Consider the following 26,109-nt stretch of genomic DNA (forward strand, 5'->3'; position numbering starts at 1 on the left):
GCTTTCAGTCTTTCACCATTGAGTAGGATGTTTGCTGTGGGCTTTTCAAATGTTAAGTTACTTTTTTGTTATGTTAAGTTACTTTTTTTCCTCTTCCTACTTTTTAAGTGTTTTTTTTTTTTTTTTTTTTTTTTATCATGAAAAAGTTCGGGGTAGAACTGACTTGTTGCTCTGGTTAGCCTCAGCACATCTTAGGCTTTGAAGTCTTATAGCAACACCTTGTGTGGGGTTGGTTTGCCAGTACAAAGTCTGTTCAGCCCTTAGCCTTAGGTTTTTTCTTTGCACTGTTCTTCAGAGATGGTCTTTTTGCATCGTCTTGATGGTCTTTCAGTCCATCCTTTTGCCTCTAGGTAGGAAAGCAGTGTTTTATTTTAAAGATGAGCGCTTCCTTCATCCCATGCCCTTATCCCCATTTAAACAGTTGAGGAAACGGAGGCATTTTCTGCCTAACGCAGCCCTTTTCCCTATGAGCGCAACGCTGGGCTCTCATTTGCCTAGTGTAACATTAGCGGTTCAGTGACTCATGAGGGAAACTGAAGCCCTGGGGAGGTCTCAGGCAGTTGGGAACAATTGGTTCACTTGATTAGAGTGGTTTTTTTTACTCTGGGTTCTTGTTGGTAAATCAGTATTCAATTGTGGCACCCGGTATGGCACCTGCCTCCCTGATCGAGGATGAGAGAGAAAAATGGTCTTGATAAAATCTAAATGGGGGTGTTCTGAGAACCCTGGATGGAGACATATGCAGGCGACTCGTGAGAAGTCCATTAATTTGAGGCTGATGAATTACCCGGGCAGGTGCCTCTGCCACTGGCTTCCTGATTCAGGGCAGAGAAATTTACTTTTCTGGCGCTGGTGATCTGGAGCAATCTCGTCCATTTTTCTCTTTTATTACCATTACATTTCAGGAAAGTGTCTGCTGAAGCTCCTCCCCCCTGCCACACACCCTCCTTTTCTAAATGTTGGGTTTATTGGATGACTCCACTAGGCTGGTGCCCAGCCTGCCCTGCAGTAAGGAGGACTCGGTCCATGAGCCGCCCACCCCAGGGTTCTCCTGTGGGTGTGACGGGTGGTGGCTGGCCAGCCAGCCGTTCATAATTGTCAGTGGTGCCGTAAATTCCCCTCCCTTTCCCTGCTCTGGGGATGGCTGAATCCAAATCTGAGGCAGCTGTGAATGGGCTGAGTTGGGGAATCTTTGGGCTGGGTGAGAGGGGGCATCTCCAAAGGGGACCCCAAATTCCTTTGCGGTGAGTATTTCCCATCTGCCCAGCGAGACTCCGGACTGGAGGAGGGTACGCTGGGACTCGGAGTCCTTCTAAACACTAATGAGGACTAACACGGTTGAGGCTCCCCTGGTCCCAGGCTGGGTGTCACGTGCTTCATCCAAGTTACCTCCCCCACTCCTCATGACAGCCCCATTTCACAGATGAAGTACCAGGGCAGGCGAGGTGGAGCGCCTTGCCCAAGGGCACAGGGACAGGAAGTGGCCTCCCTGGAACGCCAGCTCGGGTGGGGGACCCCACGCACCTTTGTAGGAGAGTGGGAGCACCGATGCGCAAAGGGAAGTTCCTGAGTGACGGTCCAAAGCAGCCCATTGTCTGTGCCCGCAGTGGGGGAGGCACAGCTAAGCAGCACCTGTTTCTTTCTTTCCTTCCTCCCTCCCTCCTTCTCTCTCTCTCTCTCTCTCTCTCTCATTTATTCATTCATTCACTCATTCGCAATCCTATACGGGATCCCTGTTGTTAAGTCTAGCTCTGAGTGGGCAAGGCGCTGCTGAGACTGCGGTGGAGAAAACAGTAATTTTGTCTTCATGGAGCTCAGAGTCAAGCAGGAAAGACAGAACACTGGGGGAAGTCAGGATGGTAAAAAGTAGAGTTTCCTGTGTAGGAGCCCTGAGGACAGAGGCAGGAAGACTGGGTTATATCAAGGAGGCCGCCCCGCGGGCCTGCGTGGCTCCTCCCCCCGGGAGGTGGAGTCTCTTTCCTCCCCACTTACTTGGGCCAATAGATGGCAGGGGAAGCAGTGACGTCAGTGCCCACGTGGTTACCCGGTCAGAAACCTACTGAGAACAATCCCGGGGGCCGTCCTACTGGAGGATGAGGAACCCTGGTGCCTCATTGTTACCGCAGGCAGCCGGCCAACCCCAGACCAGCCCGCAGAAGGAGACAACCGCCCGGCTGAGCCCAGCTCGAGTCGTTAATTCTCAGAAATGTGAACTAAATCAGAGATTGTTCTTTAAACCACTAAGTTTGGGGAAGTTTGTGTTGCGGGAAGAGGGAGCTGACACACGGGACCTTGACATAGGTTTTCCTGAGAGCTCAGCTACTGCGTGAAGCTGCCGAGGGCCTTGATCAGTATTTATCATTATGATAAGGTTAAGAAAGCCCAACGCATCAGTGGCCGTTGATCGGGTCTGCCTCACCTCCCTGTCCACGTTTCAGTCAGAGGGAGGGGGATGTGAGGGGACACTTCCCTTTAAAGGATACGACCTGGGAAGTTTCGCGTACACATGCATGTGCGCCCCTGCTCCTGCTCACATGCCATTGGCAGAACTTAGTCACATGACCTTACCTTGTTGCAGGGAAAGCCGGGAAATGTAGTCTTTTATTATTTGAAGTGGTGTTACCAGCTGACGTTTGAGGTTCTGTTATCAAAGAACATACACTGAGGGGTATTAGGTGGGCTCTGCCATTGTGTTCTGGGAATCGAGGTGGGGGGTGGTAGTGGGAGGGGGAAGAAGATGCATCCATTTTGTCTCATTTTCCTTGCCTCCTTCCCCAGGGACTCCTTTCTGCTTCTGTGAACTTTCTCAGCCCTGACACTGATGTGATTCTCGTTTTGCCTTAATTTGGCCCTCTGGTTATAAACATTAGCTCTGGGACGCTCTAAGCTAGTGAAACCAGCCTGCAAGTTTAGAGAGCTTCGATCCTGAGGGTGCCATATCCACACTGATGGTGTTTTCTCCATCTTCGATAATGAGTCCTGAAGCTCCTTGAACTAGCGGCATCAGGAAATTCAGGGACCAGTGGAATCATCAGAAGCATTTAGACATGGACCACATCGACATTGGCCACTAATAAAAGCTGATGTTTACTGGGTGCTCGCTGCCCCCCAGGTGCTATAGAGAGGGATTCATGGGTCGTCTCATTGAGCCTCTTGACAACTTGGGAGGTGGAGGCTGTCATTTTCCCATTGTGCACAGGAGGAAAGTGGGGTTCATAGAAGCAAAGGCCTTTCGCGGTCGTGTAGCATTTGAGCAAATGACCCGTAACCAGCAGCTGGTGCTGCCCTCCTCTCCCCTCCCCTCCCTGGAGCGACAGATCCCTTTACGGCCTCCATCCTATTGCTCCTGGGGTCCCAGCCTGATCCCGGGTCAACTAGCCCGTCTGTAACAGTCCGTCTGTAAGCAGTCTGTCTGCCCAGGAGTTGGTGAGGACAAGAGGCTATGGGACCAACACACTCCCTCCCTGAGGGCGTGGCTTATTCAGGGAACCAAAGCGTAGATCACACAGATTTGAGCAAATAGAGGTGGTGTCCAAAAGCAGTGTTTCTGTCACATGAGGCCATCTGATGAATCTACTTCATCCTCCTTGGAGATTTCTGCCCAGGGACCCAGACATGCTGCCCCATCAGAACGCTGCCACCCCCTACAAGCCATGCAGTGTTGGGATGAGCTGTCAGAGCCAACGCTTGTCACAGACTCACTGTTTTTGACAAAATGGTGACCTCCACGGGGACCCTGGGTCTCAGCCACTCCGATCGTTACATTGCTATATGTCATAGCTCCTAAGCTTTCATTGGCTCTTGTAGATTATATTTGAGCCCAGCTGCTTCCTGACGGCCAAGGGAGGCCCCTTAAGCTCAGTCCTGAGCTCCCTCCTTGTAACCAATGGAGGACAGAGTGATTCTGAGCACACCGTGGGGTCCTGTGGACACGGTCAGGATTCAGGGCTTCAGCGAGGTCTGGAATAAATACCAGGACATCTAGACAGCGTGCCTTCTTCAGCCCAACCTTGTCGAACTTTGTCCCTGCCCAGATGTGGAGCAAGTTCTGGGAGACATGCCTGAGTGCAAGGCCCACACTCCCCTGCCCAAATGCCTTTGAAGGCTTTCTGTGGCTGGTCCTATAAAGAAGAAATTTCTCAATGTGGCCCCGAAGGACCTGCCTGGCCTGAGCCCAGCCTCTTTCCTGCTTTGTCTCACTTTCATTCCTTCCTTGTTTGATCTGCTCCAGCCGTACCTACCTTCTTTTATTATCACCTATTGCCTTGCTGATCTCCCACCACAGGGCCTTTGCACCTGCTATACCTTTTACCAGAATGCTGCTTTTGCCCATCGTCACCTGGTTAAATTATTCAGTGTCCTGCTAAATTACCCATTCCCTGGCTTTCCCACATAGCACCACGCACTTCCCTTTTCTAATATCTGTCACAGCTGGAATTTTACATTTTATGTGTCTGCCATTGTTGTTATTATTATTATGTCTCCATTTTACAGGCCAAGTAATTGAGGCACAGGCTGGTTAAGTAATTTGCCAAGTGTCACCCAGTTAGTGAGCTGGGATTTGGACACAGGTTGTCTGGCTCCGGAGTCCATGCTTTGAGAAACGCTGACGCAGCAGCTGTGGGAGGGGCCCAGGAACCTGACTCTTTAAAGAGCTCCCCAGGGGAGGCTGGCGCAGGGAATCTTGGGGCTGGAGCTTGGGAACCAGCACAACAGGGACACAGAGGTGCATGGAGTGGAGCCTCTGTCCTAACGGAACACGCAGGCTGGAGGGGAGATGCCCCCTTATCAGGACCTTCAGTGTGAGGCTGAACCGGGCACCAGCTTCGGAGCCGGGAGGTCTGAGTTTGAGCCCTGCCTCCTCACTCTCCTGCTGTGTGACATCCGCGGCCCTCCCCAGCCTCAGTTGCCTCATCCGCAGAATGGGGATGGTGTGGGTTTGCTGTGAGGGATCGATGAGTGACCCCGCGTGGAGAAATGGTGATCCCTGCTGAACCGTGAGTCTCCTGCCCTCCCCCCTCGCCGACTTCAAAACTGAACAACCCCACAGACTCGCCCTTTGTCCTGCGTAGGGGTCACCAGCTCCTGAGAGGCGGGAAGGGGCCACCCTCCTCCCTGGGCCCTGAGTCACTGCCTTGAGGAAGGCTACCTGGAGGGGGCGATGTCGGAGGAGAGCCCTGGGTGCTGCGGCCTCCCACAGGGGCGCAGGGCACCTGTAGCTAACACCAGGTAATTGCCACGTCACTACGTCTTGGTGCCCCTTCTTCCTCTGCCCTGGCACACAGCTGCCCCATGGCCCTTGGCCTTCTGCCCTGGGAGGGAGGTTGGGCATGAGTGTGGCTGCTGGAGGCAGGTGAGGAAGGAGGCTCAGCGTCCTTGAATGACGTCCCCTGGGTCACTCGGCAAGTCGGTATCAGTGGGGCTTCTGGCTCCTTCCAGGCACCCTGTGATCACTGTGAGACCCTCCTCCCCAGGCGGTGTCCCCGAACAGCTGGGACTCACAGCGACCGGCCACATCACTGCTGACATCTTTCCTCCCAGGAACTGGGTGCTCCCTCCTCTCCACCGTCCCAGTGAGCATCGGGGCTGCTTTCATTAGGGGATGTCCTCCTGGGAGAGATGCAAACCATGTCTTTACAGAACGCACAGGGTCTGTTCTCTCCCGCGTCACCTGTGCTAACGCGTTCCCCTCTCGGTGGCGTCTTTCTGCTTCTTTCTGAATCAAATTTCAAAACCTGTAGCGTGGCAGGCCAGCTGAAAAGGCCGTATTTTGATTCAAAACCCACAGTCTTAAGGGCATAGTGTGGATCTCCCCTCCTCCGTGGTAAAGCCTTTTCACGCTGCTGATGAAAGGCCGTCGGCCAGTGCCTGCAGGGTCATTTGTCCTTGGGGAGGCAATAAGTCCTCTTCCAAAAGTACTCCAGGAAGGAGACGGGTCTCTCCCAGTGCTACCTGGAGATCGCTACACCGCACTGTGCCCTGCGGGGCTGGCTCCCTTCTCCCCAGGGGCTCCCGCCTCAGCTCCCCTCTGGAGAAAATCGTACACTTCCCAAACCTTAGAGTTTGAGCTCCACACCATATATGCAAAAAAGAACTGGGACACTCAGTACTTCTCGCTCCCTGGTCTGTGGTCCAGAGGGCTTTTTGAGGCCGCACTATCTCGACCCCTCTCTCTTTCTCCCCCTCGTGTCTCTCCGCGGAAGGGACTCCCTCTTATCTGCAGCTCTGCTGTTTTTCTCTCCCCGAACTCCTACTATTCATGCACCTTGCACCTGCCAAGCTGTCTCCCTCAAACTGTCGAGATGCTTCTGCTATGCCACAGATCGCTTTCCTGGGTGTTCCAAATATTCTGACCTCAATACAGTTGTGTTTGAGAGATGTGGGAAGCCTCGGGTCTGCATACATCTCCGCCGTCTTAACTCCTCTCTGGAAAGGCCATATTTTGAGCCCACGCCCTTCCTCAGCCCCCTCTTGTCCCCTCCCCGCAGTGGGAGGGTCCCTGTCCCCCGGGAAAGCGGCTCCCACTAGTGGAAGGTCACTGAGGGCCAGGCCCCGCTCTGACCACTGTCCAGCAGGTGCCCCGACAGAGCCTCAGGGCAGCCCGGTGAGCTGAGCCTCAGGACCCCACTTACAGACACACAGCCTGAGACTCGGGATGATGGGACCTGCCTGGTCCACACAGCCGCTAAGCAACAGGGCCGGAATACGAACCCACGACTGCCCGGCCTCCTCACCGCCCTCCCCGCTCCCCTAGGACCTCGCGGTGCTGTGCCGAGGCGAATGTGGTGGTGGTGTCGCTAAGCATGTGGGGTTGACGATGCTGACAAGGGGGTGCTGAGTGTGAGGGGCTGGCGCAGGTTGCTGGGGGGACTGATTCCCTGCGGAACCTCTTCAACAGAGCAGAGGGATTCCTGTTGCTCGACAGAGGCAAAGGCTGGGTCTGGGGAAGGGGGTGGGAGCCGAACTGTAGCGGCCCCTGTGCTCGACGGAGGAGCTTGTGAATGATCCCCAGTGCTCTGGTGGTTGGTAAAAGGTCCCAACCCTGCTGTCAGATTTGTATTAGGATGAGCCCTCTGGCCCTGGAGAGGGGGAGGCCGGAACCAGGAGACCAGGAGGGGGCAGGCTCAGCTCATGCAGGGCAGGCAGGGAGGGCAACATTTAGGGGGGTCCAGGCTTCCCAGTCAACAGGACTTCGTGATTGATTTCAAGGCAGAAGGTAGGAGTGCAGGTGAACCCCAGGTTTGGGGCCCAGGGGTCTAGGTGGGCGGTGCCTGGCAGGGCCATCGCCGAGATGGGACCTGGAGGAGGAAGTTCAGAAGGGAAGGACAGGAGCCCCAGTGGGCGTGCAACGTTCTTTGTGGGTGCAGCCGGGCCATGAGCCATGAGAGGCCGGCCTTGGTCTGTCTGGTGTACGTGCTCCTCAAGCATGGGGCTCGCTGGGTGTTCGCTGGAGGAAAGGAGGAAGGAAGGAAAGAAGGAAAGGCAGGCGGGCAGCCTCATGCAATAGCGTCCTGTCCTCAAAAAGGCAACTCCCGGAGCTCAGTGGCTGGGCCAGGGCAGAGGGGGGCGGGGCAGGGCAGGCTCCTGGTGCAGGTCAGCGGTGGGGCTGAGCGCCTAGGGAAGCTGAGAATCCAGCCCTGGGCGGTAAAGGCAGAGGGGGCAGAGGGGAGCCACGGGAGGCTTTGGATCTGAGGAGATGGGATCAGACACCGCAGCCTGGCAGTGAGGCTGAGTCCCTCTAGGAGGAGAGGGGTGTCCTGGCCACCGGCCCGGGGATGTGAGACTTCAGGAGTTCCTGCTGTGCAGTAATGGGAAAGAGGGAGCAGCAGGCTCCCTCGACCCTGCAGGGAAAAGAACGACCGCTGCCTTCCTGCCACCAGGCCCCGGCCCCTCTCGCTCCCTCCAAGCAGCAGGTGATGAATGACTTCCAGGAGGACCTGGGCACGTTACTTAGCCTCTCTGAGCCCTAGTTTCCTCATTCGTAAACTGGAAATAATAACAATAATAATAACAACCACCCAGAGAGTTGTTGTTGTTGTTGTTGCTTAGACCCGGGTCGTGCCGACAAGCTCTCAGTATGGACTGTCACATGAAAACACTGTTCTTTACGTCTGATCGGCAATTTTCCCTTTGGAATCAGGCTCCACTCCCATCCCTGCCTGTCCATCGTCAGACTGCCCACTCAGATGAGCCAGTGCGTTTCCCTTTAAGCTCAGCTGCAGTGAGAGGGGTTCAGCCAAAGAGCCCAGGCCCGCACAGGCCAAGTCTGCCTCAGCAGTGGAGAGGGTCCCTTCCTACTCCCAGACCTGAACTTTCCGCCGCAGCCCCACTGACTGTTCCCTCAAACACCTGCTGTTCCTAACTTTGTGCCTTTTCTTCCTTGAAGTTGCCGCTTTCTGGAACGGCCCCTTCTAAGTTCTTGTTCTTAGGGGCGCCTGGGTGGCTCAGTCGGTTAAGCGTCCGACTTCGGCTCAGGTCAAGAGCTCACGGTTCGTGAGTTCAAGCCCTGCATCGGGTTCCGTGCTGACAGCTCGGAGCCTGGAGCCTGCTTCGGATTCTGTGTCTCCCTCTCTCCCCTCCCCGCCCCCTGCTCCTGCCCCCTGCTTGCACTCTCTCTCTCTCTCTCAAAAATACAAATAAGGACATTAAAAAGAATTCTTGCTCTGCCCACATGCTGCACATCCTTCAGGGCCCCAGCAAGCTCACAGACCTTGACCCCTAGGTCAGAGTTTCTCAGATTCAGCCCTATGAACATTTGGGCTAGATTATTTTTTTTTGGGGGGGGGGTGCGGGCTTTCCTACGCATTACAGGAGGCTTTGCAGCATGCCCAGCCCCTCTCCACTATGTGCCATTAGTGCCCCTGAGTCACAACAATTGAAAATATCCCCAGAATTTGCCCAATGTCCCCTGGGGGTGACCAGAATCCCCTCCTTGGCTGAGAACTACTGGTGTAGAGGAAGAATAGACTTGGGTAGAGATACGAATCTTTGTTCCTCTCCTGCCCCTTCCTTGCTGTGTGGCCCCGGACTTAGTTCTGGACTTCTCAGAGCCTTGATTTACCCACCAGGCTGGAGCAGATGGTACCATCAACCTCACAGGGTCCTGAAACGGACTAAACCGATCTTTCATGAGAAGGCTTGGTACACACCAGGTGCTCAATGAATACTGGAGGCTGTGGTTCGCTCACAAAAGCCACTGATGCCGTGGCACGTCGCCTCCAGAAAGGCAGGCACGGACCCCAGCAGAATCTCACCCTGGGAAAGAGAAGTGGAAAATATTTAACTCCAAAGTGTAAATGGCAGAGGCTTGGTAAGATTTCCGGAAATAAACACTCTTCACAGTAGAGAAGAAAGGAAGGTGGGGGAGAAAGGAGGAGGTGTTGGGGGGAAGCCCAATGTTTAAAAGTTGGGGGATCCCCCCATAAAAATCCGATTTTCCTCTCGCCTAAAGAATCAGGCGATCTGATCACACGGGGTGTGGCCAGACAGTCGCTCGCAGCTTGGTGGCTCCTGCCTCCAGACGGGCCTCACTCGGGCTCTCTGCTCAGACCCCAGGGCACCCCCGACAGCCCTTCAGGCTCTAAGACTGAGCGCAACGTCGCGTCTACTCTGCTGCGTTCCTCTCATCTGAAACTGTCACCCCCTGACCTGGGGAGGATTCTGGGTGGTGATGCTGGGCTGGAGAATCAGCCCTGGGATTCTATGACTGTCTCAGCTCACATGCCACTTCTTCCGAGAGGCCTTCTTTGACCCCCTGAGACCCTCACCTCTTTCACGCTTCCCCCGGTTCCTCTTCTAGGACACGGCAATGGTGGGTGGGCTAATGGCGCCTGGGCCAGGCTTCGTGGGAGCAGAGGATTCATCCCTAGCCAGAGGCCGGCCGTGCCGCATAGAACTCAGGATGCCGCTTCCCGCCTCTCTGCAAGCTGGTAGAAAAACCCCCAACACTGATGTGCATGGAGCCCACAGCGCACTCTGTTTTGGCCAAGAAAAACAGGATCCAGGTTCCCCCAGTCACGTCTGCTTGTCCTTTATTTTTTAGGTTAGTTTATTAAAGACTTTTTTTTTTTTACGTTTATTTATTTTGAGAGACACAGAGAGCGTGCGAGCTGGGGAGGGACAGAGAGAGAGAGAGGGAGAGAGAGAATCTGAAGCAGGCTCAGTTCGTGCAGAGCCCAATGTGGGGCTCGAACTCACGAATCGTGAGATCATGACCCGAGCCGAGATCAAGAGTCGGATGCTTAACTGACTGAGCCACCCAGGAGCCCCTTGCTTGTCCTGTAAACACAACCTAGGATGGGCCCGGCACACAGGAGGTCCTTCCTCACCGCTTAATCATCATGGCAGAGGGGTCAGGAGGCCTGGTTCTGGCTCTGTTCTGATGGTCTGTCTGTCTGTCTCTCCCCTTGCCTCATCTTTGGCCATGAGAGTAGGTCCAGGCACATGCTAAGTCTTTTCCACATGTTCCCTCATTTCATCCTCCCCTGACTTCTATCGGCAGGCTCTTGGATTGGCCCCAGGAGGAACTGAGGCTCCAACAAGCTCAGAGACCCCATCGGATGACGAGGCCGGGAGGCGGTGGGACTGGGATTGGAACGAGGTCTGCCCGACTCCCAAGGCTTTGCGATCACAACACAGTAGGGTCCCCCGTGTGACTGGGGCAAGACCCAGATTCGAGACAGCAAGAAGAAAAAGTGGGGGAGAAGGAGGGAGGTGTGAGAGGGAGAGAAAAAGAGACATCTTGTCCCCAAACCACAGGGGGACCTTGAGAGACCCCTTCTCCTTTTTGAGCCTCAGTTTCCCCTCTGAAAAACGGGGGGAAGGAAGGTGGACCGGATGGCTGTAAGGGCTGCTGCCTTTAGACCCAGGTCCGGTCTGCCTCTTGGAGGGGCAGCGTCCAGGCTCCCCTGATGGGAGTGGAGTTAGGAACCTTCTAGAAGAGGCCACTTGGGGGGTCTGCCCCTGAAATAGGTGAAATGGGGCCCGGGGCACATGGGGCAGCTTCTAAGGAGGACGGGCACAGAGGAGCCTCTGGTGACACACCCTAGCCACAGAGGAGGGGACAGCGGGTGTTCCCGTCTCACAGGCCTGGGACTCACCCGGACGTTGTCATCTGTCACCCAGTCGAGCACCTGAGAAGCAGCAACAGAGGAGAGGATTCCCATGGCTTCCTCCCTCCAGGTGTTGTGACAAAGGGGTGAGGTGTCTGCGCATTCTTGGGGGGGCAGACGACGACCTGCCCTCTCCAGGGACGAGGGGCCGGCTGAGCGGAATGTGGGCAGGGCAACGCCTTCGAGGCTCCAGGGAATCTTAACGCTGGACCTCCAACCTGGCCCTACGTGACCTCGCCCCTCACCACCCCTGCTCCCTTCTCCAGATTCCCCAGTGACAGTGGGAATTCTGGTTCCCTGTGTGGCCCGGGAGCAGAAAGCCCTCCTCGCTCCCAGCTGGTCCCCACTCCCCCCAGTGGAGACCAACACTCGCCTGGGTCCCTGGGATCTGGGTCCTGGGAGGGGTGGGGACCCAGCCCGGCTTCTGCCCTCAGAGGCTTGGGGACACAGCTGGGCGTTGGGAGCCAGCAGAGGCTGGCTGGGCCAGGAGTCTGCCAGAGGCTCCCTCCACACCTGGGGGGCAGGCCGCCGGCTCCAGAGGGCTGGGGACACACGCAGCTGGGAGGACTGACTGCTGGTGTCATCTATCCACGTGTCAGTTATGTCCTGATGGTGCTCAGGACGGTCCCTACTCTGCAGGGGATGAGTCACACAATGCGGGGAGCATTTCACCCCTTCCCTCGCCCCCGGGGACCACAGGTGAAGGTGGTGGTGGTGTGAATGGAGTCACGTGATAGAAACTCCCACGGAGTGTTTGTGACAGGCCAGGCGTTGTCCCTTTGCTCTATGTGGACACCTGGAATAAACCTTGCAGCAGTCCTGTGAGGTTCATGCTCTTCCCCCCCCCATTTTACAGATGAGACACAGAGAGGTTGAGTAACTTGCCCAAGGACACACTTCGTGGCAAAGCTGGGGACTGAACAGAGTCCGTGGTTGTAACCATTATTCTAGGAGACGGCTCTAACGTTACTACCCTCGGGGCACCCGGGTGGCTCAGTTGGTTGAACATCCGACTTTGGCTCAGGTCGTGATCTCATGGCTCGTGAGTTCGAGCCCCACATCAGGCTCTGTGCTGACAGCTCGGGGCCTGCAGCCTGCTTCCGATTCTGTGTCTCCCTCTCTCTCTGCCCTTCCCCCACTTGCATGCGCGCATGCTCTCTCTCTCTCTCTCAAAAATAAATAAGCACTAAAAAAATTAAAAATAAATAAAGTGACTGCCCTCAGGGAGCGGCAAGCCCAGACTGGATGAAGGGAGACTTCATTTCTGGCTGTTGGGAATCGGAAAAAGGCTTCTTTGGGGAGGGCGGCAGTTTGACTCAGTCCTAAATAAGGTGGCGAATTTTTGAGGAGGCAAAACTTAACCTGTCAGACAAGGCTTTTATTTCACACAACACAAACTCAATCTGGCTAATGTAGCAGAGAAGTTGTCAGGAACTTTCTTTCCAAAGTGTGGGCTGGAGACATCTGATTGATTAACAGGAAACTCGAAACGTGGCTGCATCCAAGCATCTGAGGAGATGGGGAAAGACGGCCTCCGGCAGGTGGGTTCTCCCTAAGTGTAGACAGGGGCTTCAGTTGCTAGGCAATGACAGATGATTTCTCCACATCACAATGGAGGACCTTTGTGTGGAGGGAGGAAAAGTTCCAGACACACCCGGGTTAGCCCTTCTGTTCGGCTGGAACAGAAAGACAAGAACAAGTTTCTGCTTTTACCAAAACATGCATCACGGCTCCGACTGAACCCTCAGAAAAGTGAATGAGGCTGGGGTGGGCCGGGGGATTCGCCGTGTTTGTTCGAATCAAAAAAGTTGGGAGGAAAGATCCATCCATGAGGGTCCTTGTCCTTGAAACACCCTAAATGACTCACTGCTCTCAGCTCTTGTGTGACCATGTGTGGCCCAAAGTGGACACAGGCACCTGCCCAAACGTGGTGGCCTCTCCAGCCCCCAGGGAGGCTCCAGCCTTCTCCACGTCTGCCACCACCTCTGTATCACTTTTGGAAAAAATAAATGAGGTGGGGACAGGGGGGCGGGGATCCAGTTTGGGTGGGTTCAACTCCCAAATGGCAAAAAGGAATAAGAATTCTTCAGGCTGCTCTTCCCCACCCCCCCCCCCACCCCCACCCCCAACGTTCAGAAAAAGAGACTCAGGTTCTTGAAGAGGCAGGAAGTAGTGACTTAGAAAAAGCAAGGAGGAAGTAGGCTTTAATTTTCTGGAATGTAAAGAAAATATTTAATTTTCTGGAATGTAAAAATATTCGAATTCTTGAACACAAAGGACAAGACAGGGCATTGAGTGACTTTAAAGTTTCTCTACAGGCTGATGAGAGAATCCCCGCCAAAAGTTTAAACATCTTCTGGTAAATTTCTTATTACCAGTCACACCCCAAATGTCAAACAGCGGTGAATGGATTATTTTTCCCCATCCCAGCCCTGCAGATGGGATCATTTCCCATTCGGACTCCAAGTGCCCTTTATGAACCATGGACTTCCTTTCATTATTTTTTAAAATGGTCACTGTCATAATCTTTTGTGTCTGTTTGTTTTAAAAGCAATTTCCACTTTGGCTTTTTCTAGCTTGAATTTCCCCAGCCCGACTCTTCAAGAAAACAAAACAAAAATCCTGCCTCCCCAGTTACTAGTTCAACCTCCATAGGAAAAACCAAGATAGAAAAGTGGGAAGATACAAAAATCTTATCACCCGGAAACGACCAAGACTACCACTGCGATGTGTTCTCTTCTCTAGAAACCCAGAAGAGTAAAAACCAGAGGATTAAAACTCTCCACATGCGCACAGCTCAGTGGGCAATTTTTGCAAGACACTGAATAAATCACGTTTTTTGTTTTTGTTTTTTTTAGAGATTTTAAGTGACCAGAAAAATGGTCATTATAAACGTGAAGCCAAAATTCTGGGTAGGGGCCCTCTGCTGTGCGAAAGAAAGCATGTCTGCATACTGTTTAGAAACGTGCCACATATCAATAGTGATTACCTCGGGGGGGGGACAAAACTCAGAGGTCATGCTCTGTGCTACTGACCAGCCACAAACATGGGCCAATTTGAAGGATCTGGAGGGATCACACGCTGCTTGGAAGACAGGGGGAACCTTAGATTTCTAAGTCATGGGGCTCGGGCGCTCTCAACAAGTTACGGACGTTTTTGTTTCCAAAGCAAAGGAATGGGGTCACCTGTGGGTGGGAAGCACCTGCTGGCATCTGAGGCTGCGGCGGAGGGGGGCGGGCTTTGGGCGGAGCCCAGGGTCCAGGGGGCGGGGCCCTCGGGGTCGGGCCTTGTGACGCTGGCTGGCGCCGGAAGGCCCTTGGCGCAACAGGCTTTGTGACGCTCCCTCGTAAGTAAGACCCTGCCGGCACCGCCCTCGCCATTTCGCCCGCAGCCACCTGCAGCTCCGGATCCTTCGTTCCCCTGAGCACCAAGCGCGACACAGGGGACATGAGAAGAGGGATGTTGATGAGGCTGCAGCTGGGGCTGCTGCTTCTGGCGCTGCTCCTGCCCCAGGAGGTTTCTTCCCAGGAAACCACCGCGGCGCCGGCGGCCGCCGCCGCCGCCACCACCACCAAGGCCTCAGCCACGGCCGCTACCACCAAGTCAGGCGCGTGCGCCCTCCAGTCTACGGTCAGCGTTGTGCTGGTGTCGCTCTTCCTTCTTCTCCACCTCCACTGTTGAGAAACTCAGGCCGAAAAACATTTTCACCTTTCCAGCTCATCCTTCGCAACCCCATCCTAATGGCCCCCGCGTATCTAGCGTGGCAAAAGGAAGCCACAGGTCCTCACGAAATCTACGAATTCCACCCCCTCTTTTACGGACGCGGACGGTGTTGAGCATGGCCGATCTGGTTCGGAGAACATCTGAAGACGTTGCCTGGGCACTAAGTCTGCGGCGTTTTGTGCACCGGACTGAATGGGCCAACAGCCAAACTTAGCGAGCGATCTTGTTAACGGGGGGGCTTAAGGAATGTGGACTCTGGAAACTCTGCCATGCCAAGAAGAATCAATTTCACCTGGATCTAGAAAAAAAAAAAAAGAAAAAAAGGATGAGATGTAGAGGGGAGATGTTTCGTTTTGATTCACCAGATGTGTAAGGCCATTAAAACCATGTGGTGATACCAGAAGCTTCTGTGGTTCTTTGGACGTCCATTGGAAGGGGCGTCCAGGTGTTACTGGAAATCAGGGTGAATTTGATGCGGGCCTACCTGTAAAGTTTTACATTGTTCAGCTTTCACCGTTTCCTTGGGAACTGAACCCTTTCCTCTGTGGTTTTGGATTTAACGGCACGTCTGGCTGTGTATGGAGAGTCGATAATGTGCCAGAGCAATGGTGGGTTGGAATCTACCCCCAATCCAAACATAATGAGGTTCATCTTGCTAAGGCCCTTATAAAGGCACGTGATAGACACCTGCCATCGAACATTCCCATCCACCAAGAGTGTCAGGTTCATCTAGCTGCTGCACTTAACCTGCTTCTGTAGAATAGAAATGCTTTAAGTTTATTATTATTTTGTTTTAAGTTTATTTTTGAGAGAGACAGAGCGTGAGTGGGGGAGGGGCAGAGAGCGAGGGAGACCCAGAATCCGACACAGGCTCCAGGCTCCGAGCTGTCAGCACAGAGCCCGACGCGGGGCTCGAACTCGTGAACAGAGAGATCATGACCTGAGCCAAAGTCGCTTAGCCGACTGAGCCACCCAGACGCCCCCAAATGCATTGACTTTAATCTTAAAATGCTGCTTTTCATGAACAGATAGATGGGGCCCTGCTTTCTCTGAGCCATGCTAACTAACACGAGTCGTACCCCACGGAGGTAGGTGGTGGGTTTTTTTGTTTTTTCTTCATTTCTCGAGAAATGGTGTTTCTTCTAAACACCATCTCTGGTCACAGGGTTTGACCTACAGCGTGTGTGCTGCTGAGCAAAGGCCTGGGTGGGAGTCCAGAGGGGCCACGGAGCGGGCACTAGGCAGTAACCAGTCCAAACGCCAACGCAAAATCATGGGTTCCTCTCCCCTCCCCACCCTGCAATTCGGGAAGCTGTGACGTCATGTGCTGCTCACAAGCGTTTTGGGTCCACGTCATCAGACACACCTTTCAACAAGCCGTTTGTGAAGGGTTTCCTATTATTCCACCTTTTTGGATGTGTTTTTTAGGGGCACCTCTATGGTTTGCAATGTGTGACTTTCACATAGTATATAGAGTATCTGCCAGTGATTATCACCCCACATCACACACAGCGTGAGCGCCTTAGAGCAGTCGGCTTTCACGTCTGCCGTTCACGCTATCCTTTCTGCCACTGCGTTAGGTCGCCACGTTCTAGATCCTCTAGTACACTGCTATCACTTTTGGCTTTGCAGGGCTACCCTTTTAAGGGAATCCTAAAAATGAGAAAGGTATCTTCTATGTTCGTTCACATATTTACCATTTCCAGTGCTCTGCATTCATTTGGTAAATCTTAGCCTTCCTTTGTTACCCCTTTCCTTCCTCCTCTGTGTCCAGTCTGCGGACAAGCCCAGTAGAAGCATCTCATTTCAGTGTTTTGGATCCCTGGCATTTCTTTTGGGTCCTTTCCTAGGATTTTTATCTCTGCTTCCACTGGCCACCTGCTCTTGTGTGCCGTCTTTTTTGTCTGCTACAACTCTTAGCGCGTTAACCATAGTTTTCAATTCCTGGCCAGGTAATTGCCACATCCCTGCCATGTCTCATTCTTTTTATTTTTTTAATGTTTATTTATTTTAGAGAGAGAGACAGAACGCAAGCAGGGGGGAGGGGCAGAGAGAGAGGGAGGCACAGCATCCGAAGCAGGTTCCAGGCTCCGAGCTGTCAGCACAGAGCCTGTGCGGGGCTCGAACCCACGAGCCGTGAGGTCATGACCTGAGCCGAAGTCGGATGCTTAACTGACCGAGCCACCCAGGCAGCCCCCTGCCTTGTCTTATTGTGATGCTTGTTCTGTGTCTTTAAATCCTGCTGTTGCCTTTTAGTGTATCTTGGGTTTTGTTCTCAATAGTCCAGTGTGACATATTGGGTAAAGGGAACCGCTGGAAATTGGCCTTTGGGAAAGCAGTGGCGAGGGGTGGGGAGAGGGGAAGGTTCTGTAGGTCCACAGTTAGTGCTCAGTCTGTTAGTGAGCTTGTGCCTCTGGACTGGGAACTTCCCAAGTGTTTCTTAGTTTTTCTCTCCCCTCATGGGGGGGACAAGATGGCTAGCACTCGAACAGAGGGAGTTGGGCAGGTGAAGCTCTGCTTAGTTTTTCTGGAGGGCAGGCTTTTTGTTAAGAGCAGAGTTCTCTGGTGTATTTCAAGATGGTTCCTTTCCCCCCTCCACCTGCCAGAGGCACGAGGGGACTTCTAATATTCACTGTGAGAACCTGGTTTGAGCACCTGGAGGTAAAACTCACAAAAGTGTGGGTGCCCTTCTAAGGCAGGGTTCCCTTGTAGATTTTCATCCTTGGAGTTGTCCACACTGAGCCTCCAACATTACTGTTCAGGTTTTCCTACCGAGGCACTGGTTCCCATAATGGTGTCCACCCAGGAGTCCCTGCCCAGGTAAGCTGTGATGACCTATCATGCCTGTCTGTCTCTCCAGTCTTGGATGTAGTTGTTTTCCCCATGTCCTCAGCCATTTTATTTTATTTTATTTTATTTTATTTTATTTTATTTTATTTTATTTTATTTTATTTTATTTTATTCTATTCTATTCTATTCTATTCTATTCCATTCCATTTCATTCCACTTCGTTTCATTTCGTTTTGTTATTTTTGTCCTCATGTATTGTACGTCTAAGAAAAGTTATTGGTTTTTCAGTTCAGCTTTTTATTTGTTGGGATGGACTAAGGGACTGGAAGTCCCACCATTTTCATTTGACCCGAAGGACTTGTGTTAACGTTTGCTGTAGGGGCAGGTCTGGAAGCAAAAGCATTCTTTGGTTTTTGGTTTGAAAAAGTTTTTAGTTTGCCTTCATGGGTGAAGGATATTTTCTCTGGAGATGGAATTCTAAGATGATATGTAATATTGATTGATTGATTGATTGATTGATTGTCTCTGCACAGGTGTCATGCTGAATTTGCCTAGTTTTTTTGGCTTGTTTGTTTCTGACGCACAGTCTGTGGTCAGTCTTATATTAGTTCCCTGAACAGTAGGTGTCTTACTGCTCTGTCTGTTCTCTATCACTGTTTTTCCAGCAATTTATAATGTGTGTTGGTGTTGTTTAGGGTAGACTTTTCTACACCGTCCCACTGGTTAGTGATACTTGTCTACACTGTCCCACTGGTTAGTGATAACTCTAGTCCTTTTTTTCTTATAAGTTGTTTTCTCCGAGTGCTTCAGTTTGGATAGCTTTTATTGCTCTCTCTTTTAGTTTTAAGTTTATTTTGAGAGAGAGTGAGCACACGCAGGGAAGGGGCAGAGAGAGAGGGAGAGAGAGAGAATCCCAAGCAGGCTCTGCATTATCAACGCAGACAGAGACTGACATGGGGCTCAAACCCACAAACCTGAGCTGAAATCAAGAGTCTGATGCTCAACTGACTGAGCCATCCAGGTGTCCCTCCTGCTCTATATGTATGTTCAACTTTTCTTCTGCAGTGTCTGTTCTCCTAATGTTCCCACCTAGTGAAATTTTCATTTTGCTTCCATTGGATTCTTTTTAATAGGCTTCATTTTTCTCTTCATCATGTACATGTTTTACTTTAAGGTTGTGAACTTATTTACATATATAGTTTGTTTTCCTCCATGCTTAGTTTTTTCAGTTTTTTCCCCCTCCCTTAAGTGGGGGAACTCTCTCTCTCTCTCTCCCTCTCTCTGTAGTTATTAGGTGATGAGTTATATGACAGTTATTTTAAAATTCTACGTTGCTAATTCTATCATATTTGCTATTTCTTAGTTGGTTCCTATTGGCAACTTTTTCTCCTGGTGGTTTTGGGTCACATCTTTGCGTTTTTGTTTTTTGATTTTTGTTTTTTTTTTTTTGGTGTGTCTGGCAATTTAGGATTGTATGCTGGACATTTTGAAGGTTTTGTTTCTGAGTTTCTGGATTTTGTTGTCTTCCTTTAAAGAGTATTGAAATTGTTTTGGGCAGGTAGTCGGGTTGCTTGAAAATCAGTTTGATCTATTTGGGCTTGTGTCGTAGCTTTGTTATGATGGGCTAGAGTAGCCTTTATGTGAGGGCTAATTTCACCTCATTTCTAAGGCATTGTCCTTAAAAGGCTCTCCTTATCATCCCAAACGTTCAGTGGAGTCTCTCTATGCCGGATTATCAGACTCAGGTGTTGCACAGTGCTGTGAATGCTGGGATTTGGGCTCCGAAGTTATTCTCTGCTTGGCTGCGTAGACTTCCATTCTGTTCCTGCTCAGCTTGGTATCCAGAAACAGACTCAGGAGGCCATCGGTGCAGGTTTCTGGAATTCTCCCTCTGTGTAGCTCCCTCTTCTCTGCTACTGCCCTGGTAGGTTCTAGCCACCCCTACCTCCCCAAACTCAGATCTACCTCTTCAACTCGGTGAGACTGCCCCTTTCTAGCTCCGTTACCCCCTGCTTGTGCTGTGGCCTGACAAACGCCACCCGGTTGAAAGCTGGTGTGTTTTTAGGCCTCCCCTCATTTGCTTCCCTTCTCTCAGAGATCACAGTCCTTCACTGCTTGTTGTCCACTATCTGGAATAACTGTTTCATGAGTCTTGCCCACTTCTTTGTTTATTTACAGGGGCGGCAGGAGGGAGTGTATATGCTCCATCACACCAAAGCCAAAGTCACAAGTGTAGGTTTTAGCATCGAACGCACTTGAGTTTAGATTCTGCCTCCGCTAGTTACTTGCTGTGTGACCTCGGGCATGTCACTTGGCCTCTCAACCTGTATATTCTCATACGTAAAATAGTTACTGGTCCGTATGATTGTAGAGATGAAATGACTTCACATGTGGAACATGCATCACGTGGCCGGTACATGGTGGGTAAGTGTTCAATAGATGAAAAGCATTATTATGAATAAGAATGGTCCCCGGGCTTCTACAAGATACGACAATAACTAAATCCTGGTAACGAAGATCCCAGAAGACCACTATCTCTCTGCAGCCTTAACTGGCCCTTTAAGTGATGGATTGTACTTGTAAATATTTAAGCAGCCTTGGTTGCTCTGCATTAAAAGTGTATAAGTTTCTATTGAGCTCCTGTCGGCTGGTTTTAACATCTTGCCACTGACCCATTCAGAGCGTGGTATCTTCTCGGGTGGCTCCGAGGGGCCCCTCGTGAATTCCGAGGTGTCTGTATGAAGGGGCTATTGCTGGAATCTCATTCCGAGGCTGTTTTTCCCACCAGGCTCCTCCCTCCAGTTTACCAGGAAATCAGAGCCTTTCATGGTAACTGGCTTCCAATGACAGTTAATGCGGGAACTAGAGTTCCAGAAGGCAGGCCCTGGAGGGTGCATTCATCCCCCCCTGTGTCGGGAGCTGTCAGGGCAACCTCTGAGGGGGTGGGAAGGAGGATCGGGAGGGAGAAGTGAGGTGAAATGGGCCTCTAAGCATGTCTGTTTACTCCCTTTTGCTCCCAGCTACCTTTAAATGGAATCAAAATATCCCCTAATCCTCTTTATCTCAATTCAGTGCTTCTAGAGAAGAGATACTTGACATTTAAGGTTGTAGGAAAAGGGAAGAAAGTACCAGTGTGAGAGAGACATAATATTTGCTGGAAACCATAGCATGGAGAAATTTCAGGGAACTCACGTTAGGAGCCTCCTTAATTTCTTGAAAAACAAAACACCAGATGAGAGAAGGCAGGACCACACCGGGGTCCTCCTGCTGGGACAGGTTGTCAGGATGCTTGACGTGCAGAGTTTTGCCCTTGGTCCTCACACTTGGCATCCCCCATTAGCACTGAGGCTGTGATGTCCCCTGATAAGACTTTCTGCCTTCTTAACCCTGCAAAAGCTGGTCCTTTTGTCGTCCATCCCCTGTCAGCAAAACAGATCTTTGTAGGCTGAAGAACTGTGGCCCCTGCCACCCCCTTCCTCCCCATTTGTGTGTCGGTTTCCCAGAAATAGTGAGACACGTGCTGCACATGAGTGGGCCATTTAGCAGGCGCTCAGGATACCGCATCACCCTGCGGCTGAACACTGCGGGGGCTGACCGCACTGGGATCCGGAAGAGGGGTCTTTGGTCCTGATCCTGAGAGAGACAGACATTCTCAGTGTCTTTTTTTTTTAATTTTTTTTTTAACATTTATTCATTTTTGAGACAGAGAGAGACAGAGCATGAATGGGGGAGGGTCAGAAAGAGAGGGAGACACAGAATCTGAAACAGGCTCCAGGCTCTGAGCTGTCAGCACAGAGCCTGACATGGGGCTCGAACTCACGGATCGCGAGATCGTGACCTGAGCCGAAGTCGGACGCCCAACTGACTGAGCCACCCAGGCGCCCCTTCTCAGTGTCTTTAAATGCTCTGTGTCAGAGCAAGAGTTTGGCAAACCGCGTGTGTGATGCCCACATCAACGGACCCGGAGCAGGTATCTGTTGGTTAGTGGAGAGACAGCACGCCTGGTCTGTGTTCTTAGAAACATGGAAACATGGCGGCATTCACTTTGAATGTGTTGTCCCCGGATCGTAATCCTTTCTTAGGACTTCCGAGACGTACATGTTATCAAATCCAGAGCTTTCGGAGCATGTTGCCAGACTGTCCGTGTTCAAATCTTGGCCGTCTGTAAACTATTTGACCGTAGGCAAACGACTTCACCTCTCTGGACCTCAGTTTCCTCATCTGTAAAATGGGGATAATAACAGTACCCACCTTCTAGGGTTGCCCTGATGATAGAAAGCATTTGCCATTATTATCTTTAAAATGGTTATCATCGTAATTAGAATGCCCATGGGAAACTTGTGATCGATGTGCCCACGGGCAGATTATGAGAGCATTTCTGACTGCTGTAGAAACGACTGTGAACGAGGCAGGAGAGCTGGGTTCTTGTCCTGAGCCTGCCTCCAATTCACGTATATTCTTGCAGCAGTCTTTCCCCTCACTCTGAGCCCAAGTTCGCTCCCCTGTTAAAGGGGACTGGGGTCCTGTTTGACCACTAAAGCGCCTCCGGGCCAATAGGTTCATGAGTAGAAATTTCCAGAAAATAATGTACCTCTTTGAACAGGACAAACAGCTCCTTGGAAGCACAGTTGTGCTTCCAGCCAGGATTCTGGTCCACTGAATCGGCATTTATTGGAAACCATCATGTTCTAGGCAGTGTGATAGGATTGGGGATCACAGGAATTCATTCATTTCTTCTTTCATTCATTTATTGATCCAACCCATAGGTATCTTGCACCTGCTCTGCGTCAGACACTGTTCTAGGGACTAAGAATACAACCATGAAAAAGTAGGGACAAGGGTCTCACCTTGCCATGACACTCCAGAGGGGAAGGCAGCTAAGAAATGATCAGCAGTCGTGGGATGATTTCAGACAGTGGTGGTGCACTTGAAGGAGACATACGAGGACCATGCGCGGGAAGGAGGCCTGGGGCGGTGGGGGGCTGGGGAGGGGGCATGTAAGTTCAACAGGATGAAGTGACAGTTAAGCAGAGGCCTGGATGTGGGAAGGCACTGGCCACGAGGGACCCGGGGCAGAGGACGCCAGGCAGGGATCAGTAAATGCATAGTCCTGGAGGTGAGTTTGTTTTTCTTTCTTTCCCTCTTTAATTTTGTTTTTAAGCTTATTTATTTATTTTGAGAGAGAGAGAGAGAGAGAGGGAGTAGGGGAGGGGCAGAGAGAGTAGAGAGAGAGAGAGAATCCCAAGCAGGCTCCTCACTGTCAATGCAGAGTCCATGCGGGGCTCGAAACCATGAGGTGTGAGATCGTGACCTGAGCCAAAGTCGGGAGCTGGCCACTCAACTGACTGAGCCACCCAGGCACCCCCGGAGGTGAGTTTTTATTTTTATTTTTATTTTTTTATTTATTTTTATTTTTATTTTTATTTTTTTTAACGTTTTATTTATTTTTGAGACAGAGACAGAGCATGAACGGGGGAGGGGCAGAGAGAGAGGGAGACACAGAATCGGAAGCAGGCTCCAGGCTCCGAGCCATCAGCCCAGAGCCCGACGCGGGGCTCGAACTCAGGGACCGCGAGATCGTGACCTGAGCTGAAGTCGGACGCTTAACCGACTGAGCCACGCAGGCGCCCCTTAAAGTGGTTTTTGTAGCTGTTTGTTACACAGCATTATACGGGCTGATACATCTTTATAGGGTTTTTGTAAAGATGAAATAAACTAGTAGGTATGAAGTGCTTTATATCTTTACCGTGGACACAGAGTAAACATTCAACCGACATTCACCGTAGGTATCACCTTGGGGCTACCTGGCCCTGGGGGGTACTTGTCTTTGTCATCAGACTGAAGATCCAGGTGGGCAGGGCCCTCTGCTCACAGTGATTCCTCCTCAGGTGCTGCCACTCAGGAGCTGTGTGGTCTTGGGCAAGCGCCTTTACCTCTCTGAGCTTCAGGGTGGGGATGAAGATCTCCGCCTTGCAAAGTTGCTGGGAGCCTCCTTCTGCAGCTGAGACCACCGGGCTGAGCTGTGCAGGTTCCTGCTCCCGGACGGCGGCCGTGGCGTCCAGATAAGGGGCATATGTGTGCCACCCAGCCAGAAGGACACCATTTGGGAGTGCTCAAGATGGGTCACATTCCAGCAAAGACCATGGGGCTCCTCAGGGAGTGTGGGCAGAGTGAGCCCAATGACTCTCCAGGTTCCGTAAGGCCCGGGTCTGCCTCGATGGATCCCACAACAGCTGCTCTGCCCTGTCACCAAAACCCTCAGACGTGTGCCCACACGAAGGGTTTTTCGCTTGCATGGGTACCTCTCTGGCTGAGACATGAGGCCCATGTCTTCTTTCTCACCAGATGAGAGAGACCGCTGATTTCTGCAGCTTCCTGGTGTATCCCTTTGGGCCAGACCTCCTTGAGGCATTATAAAAGTGCCTGTTCCTTCTGTCCCACTAGGCCAGTGGCTCGGTCATCCCTATGTGTCACCGGGGCCCTGGTGCCGCGCACAAGGCCGAGTAGAGTAGGTGCTCGGAGAATCTCAGTGGAGCGACCACATGGATGTCAGGCTCACGTAGATGCTTATTCTCATCTCCTCTCGTGTCCCCAGCCGTTCTGCTCCCTGGAAGCCAAGGTGGCCACGCCCCTGTCAGCTTTCACCGTCCCCACACCTGCCTCCATCACAGTTCACCTCACATCGTCTTGGGATTGTTCTAGAAACACAACTCCTGTCCCGCCAATTCCCCTCCCTGACCTTTGGACTCCACACTCCCGTGGGATCCTGCTGTTCTTGGGGCAAAGCCCCAAATCCCTTATGTGGCATTTGAGGCACCGCCCAGCCTGGCCCTCACCTCCGCCACCTCGGACTCATGTCACACCAGGCTCCCGCCCACCGTCTGCCCTCCAGTCACACAGGCCTTGGAGTTCTTCGTGATCGCCAACAGCTGTCCACCCACAGGACCTTTGCACATGCTGCTCCCTTGCCCGAATGCTCTCCTTCGCGCCCAAACTCTCACGATAATTCGTATTCTTCATACCTCCACTCTGCCATTCTGGTCTGCAGGGAACCCTCTGGGGCATGCTGACCCAGCACCGTGTCCCCTAGACGACACTTCTGACCTTACACTTGATGTGATTAATTAATCTCTGTGTCTCCCTCTAGACTGTGAGCTCAATGGGGCAGGAGCTGCGGCAATTTGAATACCCCTGACACAGTGGCTGTCGTATAGCAGGTGCCCAACAAACGTATTGAATAAATAAATGCATATTGTCACTGCAGGGTCCCCTTCGGTTAGTGAACTTCTCTCCCCACGACAGGGATGATGGTCTTAGTGGTTCCCATGCTCTGGCGCTCAACTCAGGGTCTGTGCCTAACTGGGATCCATAAATATCTTTTGAAGGAAAAGACGAAGGGAGGAGGGGAGGGGGGATTTGGGGTTTGAAGACTCGTTGACTCAGCTTCCGGCCCAGTCTGGAAAGCGAGGGGGGGGTGCAGGGAGAGGACGTGGCGCCCACGCACACAGACATCTGCTCCCAAAATAGCCGCGACTTCTCCGGCTCCGCCCGCTCACCGAGAACAACCCCCCCCAACCCCCACCCCCAGCATCGAGCTGCTGTGTTTTCGTGCTGTGGGGTTTTACTTCTATAGGCTCATTACCGGGAAATGGGGTTCAGGGGCAGAGCAGGGAGGGAAAGGGACCCCTATCCCCGACTGGGGACATAATGAGGGGGGTTCTTACCTCCCTGGGATGCTGCTCCCTCGGGAGATTTGCAAGGGAAATGGCAGGGCCCCAGGCGGTGCAGGTGCCCTGCGAGGAGACGCTGTGGGATTGGGGCCGCACAGCGTGTGGGGCTGACAGAATGTGGTCTGATGGCCTCATCGGGACGTGGGTGAGACCGCTGTCCCCGCACTGCAGACGGGCAAGGACGCTGCCCTCCTCGCTCCCGTTCAGCAGCACCTGGGACAGAAGCCAAGAGAACAGAGGTGCCCAGGAGCTCCTGCTCCGCCCTGCCCACCACCCCCTACCTGGGAGCCACCTCCAACCTGGGCAGGACCCAGCTCCACCTGCTCTGGGGAGAGGTTCCTGGGGCACCTGCTCCAGGAAGACCTTCAACCTCCTCATGGAGAATTCCAGAGCCAGAGGCCTAAAGAACTGGGGGCAGCAAACTAGGAGCTGCTTCATCCCCCCTGCGTGCTCTTCTCTGGTCTGTCCTTCAGGGCCCAGCCTGGGCTCCCCCTCCTCCAGGAAGCCCTCCCTGATGCCTCCAGCCCATGCTGCCCTCTTCCTTTCCTACCTCCTCTCCCATGTTCTGTGGGGCAGGGCGAGGTGGGGGGAAGGAACCTGGGCCTTAGTGGCAGATATCTGGGGTTTGGATCTGCTCCGCCATCCTGAGCTGTGTGGCCTTGGGCAAATCACTAGACTTCTCTGGGACCCCATCTCTGGGGCAGTAGTTACAGAGACCACTGTCGTGCCGTTTCCCCTTTGTTTCCAGGTCCGCC

General features: G+C 52.4%; 1 long non-coding RNA gene across 1 annotated transcript; it reads right to left on the reverse strand.

Moving 5' to 3' along the window:
- Positions 1–12,468: 12,468 nt before the first annotated feature.
- Positions 12,469–14,578, reverse strand: LOC145715681 (uncharacterized). The gene is made up of 2 exons (XR_014138119.1): positions 14,101–14,578; positions 12,469–12,787 (listed from the first exon to the last, which is right to left on the reverse strand). It is a non-coding gene; the product is annotated as an uncharacterized LOC145715681 (long non-coding RNA).
- Positions 14,579–26,109: the final 11,531 nt, after the last annotated feature.

The sequence above is a fragment of the Panthera onca genome, chromosome C1, assembly GCF_046562875.1.
Source record: "Panthera onca isolate mPanOnc1 chromosome C1, mPanOnc1 haplotype 2, whole genome shotgun sequence".
NCBI classification, from domain to species: domain Eukaryota; kingdom Metazoa; phylum Chordata; class Mammalia; order Carnivora; family Felidae; genus Panthera; species Panthera onca.